This window comes from Lygodium microphyllum, unplaced genomic scaffold (assembly GCF_053477565.2).
Source record: "Lygodium microphyllum isolate KBCC unplaced genomic scaffold, Lygodium_microphyllum_v1.1.10 scaffold_218, whole genome shotgun sequence".
Classification (NCBI taxonomy): Eukaryota; Viridiplantae; Streptophyta; class Polypodiopsida; order Schizaeales; family Lygodiaceae; genus Lygodium; species Lygodium microphyllum.
In genome coordinates, this window is record NW_028229701.1 from 80,001 (window position 1) to 87,500 (window position 7,500).

The following is a 7,500-nucleotide window of genomic DNA, read 5'->3' on the forward strand; positions in this document are numbered from 1 at the left end:
GTCGTGGGGGGGTGCGCCGTGTCGTGGGGGGGTGACGCGGGTCGAGCGGGGTTTCGGAGGCGTGGTGGTGTGGCGTGGAGGCAGCGGGGTTTTTCGAGGTGGGGTGCGGGGGGGGCGTCGTGGGGGGGTGCGGTGGGGTGGGGGGGTGCGCCGTGTCGTGGGGGGGTGACGCGGGGTGGGGTGGGTCGAGCGGGGTTTTTGGAGGAGAGGTGGGGTGCTGTGGATGGAGCGCGGTTTTTCGAGGTGGGGTGGGGGGGGGGGCGTCGTGGGGGGGTGCGGCGGGGTGGGGGGTGCGCCGTGACGCGGGGTGGGGTGGGTCGAGCGCGGTTTTTTGGAGGCGTGGCGGGGTGGTGTGGAGGGAGCGGGGTTTTTCGAGGTGGGGTGCGGGGGGGGGCCTCGTGGGGGGGTGCGCCGTGTCATGGGGGAGTGACGCGGGGTTGGGGTGGTCAAGCGGGGTTTTTGGAGGAGAGGTGGGGTTTAGGGTGGAGGGAGCGGGGTTTTTCGAGGTGGGGTGCGGGGGGGCGTCGTGGGGGGTGACGCGGGGTGGGGGTGGTCGAGCGGGGTTTTTGGAGGAGGGGGGGGTGCTGTGGAGGGAGCGCGGTTTTTCGAGGTGGGGTGCGGGGGGGCGTCGTGGGGGGGTGCGGTGGGGTGGGGGGGTGCGCCGTGTCGTGGGGGGGTGACGCGGGGTGGGGTGGGTCGAGCGGGGTTTTTGGAGGAGAGGTGGGGTGCTGTGGATGGAGCGCGGTTTTTCGAGGTGGGGTGGGGGGGGGGGCGTCGTGGGGGGGTGCGGTGGGGTGGGGGGTGCGCCGTGACGCGGGGTGGGGTGGGTCGAGCGCGGTTTTTTGGAGGCGTGGCGGGGTGGTGTGGAGGGAGCGGGGTTTTTCGAGGTGGGGTGCGGGGGGGGGGGCGTCGTGGGGGGGTGCGCCGTGTCGTGGGGGGGAGACGCGGGGTGGGGTGGGTCGAGCGGGGTTTTCGGAGGCGTGGTGGTAAGGCGTGGAGGGAGCGGGGTTTTTCGAGGTGGGGTGCGGGGGGGGGCGTCGTGGGGGGGTGCGGTGGGGTGGGGGGGTGCGCCGTGTCGTGGGGGGGTGACGCGGGGTGGGGTGGGTCGAGCGGGGTTTTTCGAGGTGGGGTGCGGGGGGGGGGGGGGGGGGGGGGGGGGGGATATGCTCCGCGTCGTGGGGGGGTGCGCCGTGTCCTGGGGGAGTGACGCGGGGTTGGGTGGGTCGAGTGGGGTTTTTCGAGGTGGGGTGCGGGGGGGGGGGGGATATGCGCCGCGTCGTGGGGGGGTGCGGTGGGGTGTGGGGGGTGTGCCGTGTCGTGGGGGGCTGACGCGAGGTGGGGTGGGTCGAGCGGGGTTTTCGGAGGTGCGGTGTGGGGGGTGTGCCGTGTCGTGGGGGACTGACGCGAGGTGGGGTGGGTCGAGCGGGGTTTTCGGAGGCGTGGTGGGGTGGTATGGAGGGAGCGGGGTTTTTCGAGGTGGGGTGCGGGGCGGCGTCGTTGGGGGGTGCGGTGGGGTGGGGGGTGCGCCATGTCGTGGGGGGGTGACGCGGGGTGGGGTGGGTCGAGCGGGGTTTTCGGAGGCATTTGTGGTGTGGCGTGGAGGGAGCGGGGTTTTTCGAGGTGGGGTGCGGGGGGGGGGGGGGGGGGCGTCGTGGGGGGGTGCGGTGGGGTGGGGGGGTGTGCCGTGTCATGGGGGAGTGACGCGGGGTTGGGTGGGTCGAGCGGGGTTTTTCGACGTGGGGTGAGGGGGGGTGGGGAGGTGCGCCGTGTCGTGGGGGGGTGCGGTGGGGTGTGGGGGGTGTGCCGTGTCGTGGGGGGGCTCGCGCGAGGTGGGGTGGGTCGAGCGTGGTTTTCGGAGGCGTGGTGGGGTGGTGTGGAGGGAGCGGGGTTTCTGGAGGTGGGGTGCGGGGGGCATCGTGGGGGGGTGCGGTGGGGTGGAGGGTGCGCCGTGTCGTGGGGGAGTGAGGCGGGGCACGGTGGGTCGAGCCTGGTTTTTGGAGGAGTGGTGGGGTGCTGTGGATGGAGCGGGGTTTTTCGAGGTGGGGTGGGGGGGAGGCGCCGCGTCGTAGGGGGGTGCGGTGGGGTGGGGTGGGGGGGTGTGCCGTGTCGTGGGGGGTGACGCGGGGTGTCGCGATGCCCCCTCCCCCCCACCATGCCCCGACATGACGCGACGCGCCCCCTCCCCAACATAACATGACAACCCCCCTCCCCCCCCCATGACATCCCCCCACCCCCCATGACACGACACGACGCGATGCGCCCCCCCCATGACGTCCCCCCCTCAAAAATTCGCCTCCCCCCTCAACACACACCACCCCCCCCCCTCCCCCCCCTCAAAAATTCGGCCCCCCCATGACATCCCCCCCAGCCCCCATGACACGACGCGACGCGACGCGCCCCGCCATGACACGACACGACACGACGCGCCCCCCCCTTCCCCCCTCAACACACACCACACCATGTCGCGACGTGCCGCGCCCCCCCTCCCCCCCCCCCCCCATGACATCCCCACCCCAGCCCCCCCACCCACGACACGACATGATGCGATGCGCCCCCCCCCCCCCCCCCATGACATGACACGATGCGACGCGCCCCCCCCCCCCCATGACATCCCCCCCCATGGGATCCCCGCCCCCCCATGACACGACACGATGCGATGTGCCACCCTCCCCTTAACACACACACCCACCCAACGCAATGCCCCCCCCCCCCCCCCCCCCCCCGCGCCCCATGGCCTGACACGACGCGACGTGCTTCCCTCCCCTTAACACACCCACCCACCCTCCATGACGCCCTCCATGACGCGACGTGGAGGGGGGGGGGGGGAGGGGTGGTGTTTTGTGTGTTGAGGGGGGGGGGGGGGCGGGGGGTGGGGTGGTGTGTGTTGAGGGGGGATGGGTGGGGTGGTGTGTGTTGAGGGCGGGGGGGGGATTTTTCGGGGGGGGGGGGGGGGGGGGGAGGGGTGGTGTGGTGTGGGGTGGTGTGTGTTGAGGGGGGGGGGGGGGAGGGGTGGGGTGGTGTGTGTTGAGGGGTGGGCGAAATTTGGAGGGGGGGAAGGGGAGGGGTGGTGTGGTGTGGTGTGTGTTGAGGGGGGGGGGGGGATTTTTGAGAGGGGGGGGGGAGGGGTGGTGTGGTGTGTGTTGAGGGGGGGGGGGGGGGAAAGGGTGGGGAGGTGTGTATTGAGGGGGGGGGGCGCGAATTTTTTGGGGGGGGGGGAGGGGTGGTGTGTGTTGGGGCCGGGGGGTGGGGTGGCAAATTTTGGAGGGGGGGGGAGGGGTGGTGTGGTGTGGTGTGTGTTGAGGGGGGTGGCCGAATTTTTGGGGGGGGGGGGGTGGGGTGGTGTGTGTTGGGGGGGGGGGGGGGCGAATTTTTTGGGGGCGGGGGCGGGGGAGGGGTGGGGTGGTGTGTGTTAATGGGGGGGGGGCGAAATTTGGAGGGGGGGAAGGGGAGGGGTGGAGTGGTGTGTGTTGAGGGGGGGGGGGGGGGGGATTCTTGAGGGGGGGGGAGGGGTGGTGTGGTGTGTGTTGAGGGGGGGGGGGGGGGGGAGGGGTGGTGTGGGGTGGTGTGTGTTGAGGGGGGGGCGGGGGTGGGGAGGGGTGGTGTGGCGTGGTGTGTGTTGAAGGGGGGGGGGCGAATTTTTGGGGGGGGAAGGGGCGAAATTTGGACGGGGGGGCGAATTTTTGGGGGGGGGGGGGGAGGGGTGGGGTGGTGTGTGTTGAGGGGAAGGCGAAATTTGGAGGGGGGGAAGGGGAGGGGTGGTATGGTGTGGTGTGGTGTGTGTTGAGGGGGGTGGCCGAAATTTTTTGGGGGGGGGGGTGGAGTGGTGTGTGTTGGGGGGGGGGGGGGGGGGGGGCGAATTTTTTGGGGGCGGGGGGGGGGGGGGGGGGGGAGGGGTGGGGTGGTGTGTGTTGAGGGGGGGGCGGAATTTGGTGGGGGGGAAGGGGAGGGGTGGTGTGGTGTGTGTTGAGGGGGGGGGAGGGGTGGTGTGGTGTGTGTTGGGGGGGGGGTGGGGTGGTGTGTGTTGAGGGGGGAGGGGTGGGAAATTTTTGGGGGGGGGGGCGAATTTTGGAGGGGGGGGGGGGGGGGGAGCGGTGGTGTGGTGTGGTGTGTGTTGAGGGGGGGGGGAAGGGGCAAAATTTGGAGGGGGGGTGAATTTTTGGGGCGGGGGGGGGAGGGGTGGGGTGGTGTGTGTTGAGGGGGGGGCGAAATTTCGAGGGGGGGAAGGGGAGGGGTGGTGTGGTGTGTGTTGGGGGGGGGGGGGGATTTTTGAGGGGGGGGGGGGAGGGGTGGTGTGGTGTGGTGTGTGTTGAGGGGGGGGGCGAGGGGTGGTGTGGTGTGGTGTGTGTTGAGGGGGGGGGGGGGCAAAATTTGGAGGGGGGGGGGGAGGGGTGGTGTGGTGTGGTGTGTGTTGAGGGGGGGGGGGAGGGGTGGTGTGGTGTGGTGTGGTGTGTGTTGAGGGGGGAGGTTATTTTTGAGGGGGGGGGGGGGAGGGGTGGTGTGGTGTGTGTTGAGGGGGGGGCGGGGAATTTTTGAGGGGGGGTGGGTGGGGTGGTGTGTGTTGAGGGGGGGGGGGGGGAATTTTTGGGGGGGGGGGGGAGGGGTGGTGTGGTGTGGTGTGTGTTGAGGGGGGGGGGATTTTTGAGGGGGGGGGAGGGGTGGTGTGGTGTTTGTTGAGGGGGGGGTGGGGAGGTGTGTATTGAGGGGGGGGGGCGCGAATTTTTTTTGGGGGGGGGGGGGGGGGGGGGCAAATTTTGGAGGGGGGGAGGGGGTGTGTGGTGTGGTGTGTGTTGAGGGGGGTGGCCGAATTTTTGGGGGGGGGGGGGCGAATTTTTTGGGGGCGGGGGGGGGGGGGAGGGGTGGTGTGGTGTGTGTTGAGGGGGGGGCGAAATTTGGAGGGGGGGAAGGGGAGGGGTGGTGTGGTGTGTGTTGAGGGGGGGGGGGGGGGGATTTTTGAGGGGGGGGGAGACGTGGTGTGGTGTGGTGTGTGTTGAGGGGGGGGGGGGGGGAATTTTTGAGGGGGGGGGGGAGGCGTGGTGTGGTGTGGTGTGTGTTGAGGGGGGGGGGCGAATTTTTGGGGGGGGAAGGGGCGAAATTTGGACCGGGGGGGGGCGAATTTTTGGGGGGGGGGGGGAGGGGTGGGGTGGTGTGTGTTGAGGGGAAGGCGAAATTTGGAGGGGGGAAGGGGAGGGTTGGTGTGGTGTGGTGTGGTGTGTGTTGAGGGGGGGGGGATTTTTGAGGGGGGGGGGGGATTTTTGAAGGGGGGGGGGGGGGGGGGGGGCGAATTTTGGAGGGGGGGGGAGGGGTGGTGTGGTGTGGTGTGTGTTGAGGGGGGGGCCAATTTTTTGGGGGGGGGGGCAAAATTTGGAGGGGGGGGGGAGGGGTGGTGTGGTGTGGTGTGTGTTGGGGGGGGAGGGATTTTTGAGGGGGGGGGGGGGGAGGGGTGGTGTTTTGTGTGTTGAGGGGGGGGGGGGGGGGATTTTTGAGGGGGGGGGAGGGGAGGTGTGGGGTGGTGTGTGTTGAGGGGGGTGGGGGGCGAATTTTGGAGGGGGGGGGAGGGGTGGTGTGGTGTGGTGTGTGTTGAGGGGGGGGCCAATTTTTTGGGGGGGGGGCAAAATTTGGAGGGGGGGGAGGGGTGGTGTTTTGTGTGTTGAGGGGGGGGGGGGGGGAATTTTTGAGGGGGGGGGAGGGGTGGTGTGGTGTGTGTTGGGGGGGGGGGGGGGTGGGGTGGTGTGTGTTGAGGGGGGTGGGGGGGGGGGGGAGGGGTGGTGTGGTGTGGTGTGTGTTGGGGGGGGGGGCGAATTTTTGGGGGGGAGAAGGGGCGAAATTTGGAGGGGGGGGGGGAGGGGTGGGGTGGTGTGTGTTGAGGGGGGGGCGAAATTTGGAGGGGGGGAAGGGGAGGGGTGGTGTGGTGTGGTGTGGTGTGTGTTGAGGGGGGGGGGGAAGGGTGGGGAGGTGTGTATTGAGGGGGGGGGGGCGAATTTTCGGGGGGGGGGGGAGGGGTGGTGTGTGTTGGGGGCGGGGGGGGGGGGGGGGGGAAGGGTGGGGAGGTGTGTATTGAGGGGGGAGGGGGGGCTGAATTTTTGGGGGGGGGGGAGGGGTGGTGTGGTGTGTGTTGAGGGGGGTGGTCGAATTTTTTTGGGGGGGGGGGGTGGAGTGGTGTGTGTTGGGGGGGGGGGGGGGGGCGAATTTTTTGGGGGCGGGGGGGGGGGGGGGGGAGGGGTGGGGTGGTGTGGGGGGGGGGAGGGGTGGGGTGGTGTGTGTTGAGGGGGGGGCGAAATTTCGAGGGGGGGAAGGGGAGGGGTGGTGTGGTGTGTGTTGAGGGGAGGGGTGGTGTGGTGTGTGTTGAGGGGGGGGGTGGGGTGGTGTGTGTTGAGGGGGGGGGGGGGGGGGCGAATTTTGGAGGGGGGGGAGGGGTGGTGTGGTGTGGTGTGTGTTGAGAGGGGGGCCCAATTTTTTTTGGGGGGGGGGGGGGGCAAAATTTGGAGGGGGGGGGGATTTTTGAGGGGGGGGGGGGGAGGGGTGGTGTGGTGTGGTGTGTGTTGAGGGGGGGGCGGGGAATTTTTGAGGGGGGGGGGAGGGGTTGTGTGGTGTGTGTTGAGGGGGGGGGGGGGGGGAATTTTTGGGGGGGGGGAGGGGTGGTGTGGTGTGGTGTGGTGTGTGTTGAGGGGGGGGGGATTTTTGAGGGGGGGGGGGAGGGGCGCAAATTTTTGGGGGGGGGGGCAAATTTTGGAGGGGGGGGAGGGGGTGTGTGGTGTGGTGTGTGTTGAGGGGGGTGGCCGAATTTTTGGGGGGGGGGGGTGGGGTGGTGTGTGTTGGGGGGGGGGCGAATTTTTTGGGGGCGGGGGGGGGAGGGGTCGGGTGGTGTGTGTTGAGGGGGGGGCGAAATTTGGAGGGGGGGAAGGGGAGGGGTGGTGTGGTGTGGTGTGTGTTGAGGGGGGGGGGGGATTTTTGAGGGGGGGGAGAGGTGGTGTGGTGTGGTGTGTGTTGAGGGGGGGGGGGGAATTTTTGAGGGGGGGGGAGGCGTGGTGTGGGGTGGTGTGGTGTGGTGTGTGTTGAGGGGGGGGGGCGAATTTTTGGGGGGGGAAGGGGCGAAATTTGGACGGGGGGGGCGAATTTTTGGGGGGGGGGGGAGGGGTGGGGTGGTGTGTGTTGAGGGGAAGGCGAAATTTGGAGGGGGGAAGGGGAGGGTTGGTGTGGTGTGGTGTGGTGTGTGTTGAGGGGGGGGGGATTTTTGAGGGGGGGGGGGGGGGGCGAATTTTGGAGGGGGGGGGAGGGGTGGTGTGGTGTGGTGTGTGTTGAGGGGGGGGGCCAATTTTTTGGGGGGGGGGGGCAAAATTTGGAGGGGGGGGGGGGGAGGGGTGGTGTGGTGTGGTGTGTGTTGGGGGGGGGGATTTTTGAGGGGGGGGGGGGGAGGGGTGGTGTTTTGTGTGTTGAGGGGGGGGGGGATTTTTGAGGGGGGGGGGAGGGGTGGTGTGGTGTGTGTTGAGGGGGGGGGATGTG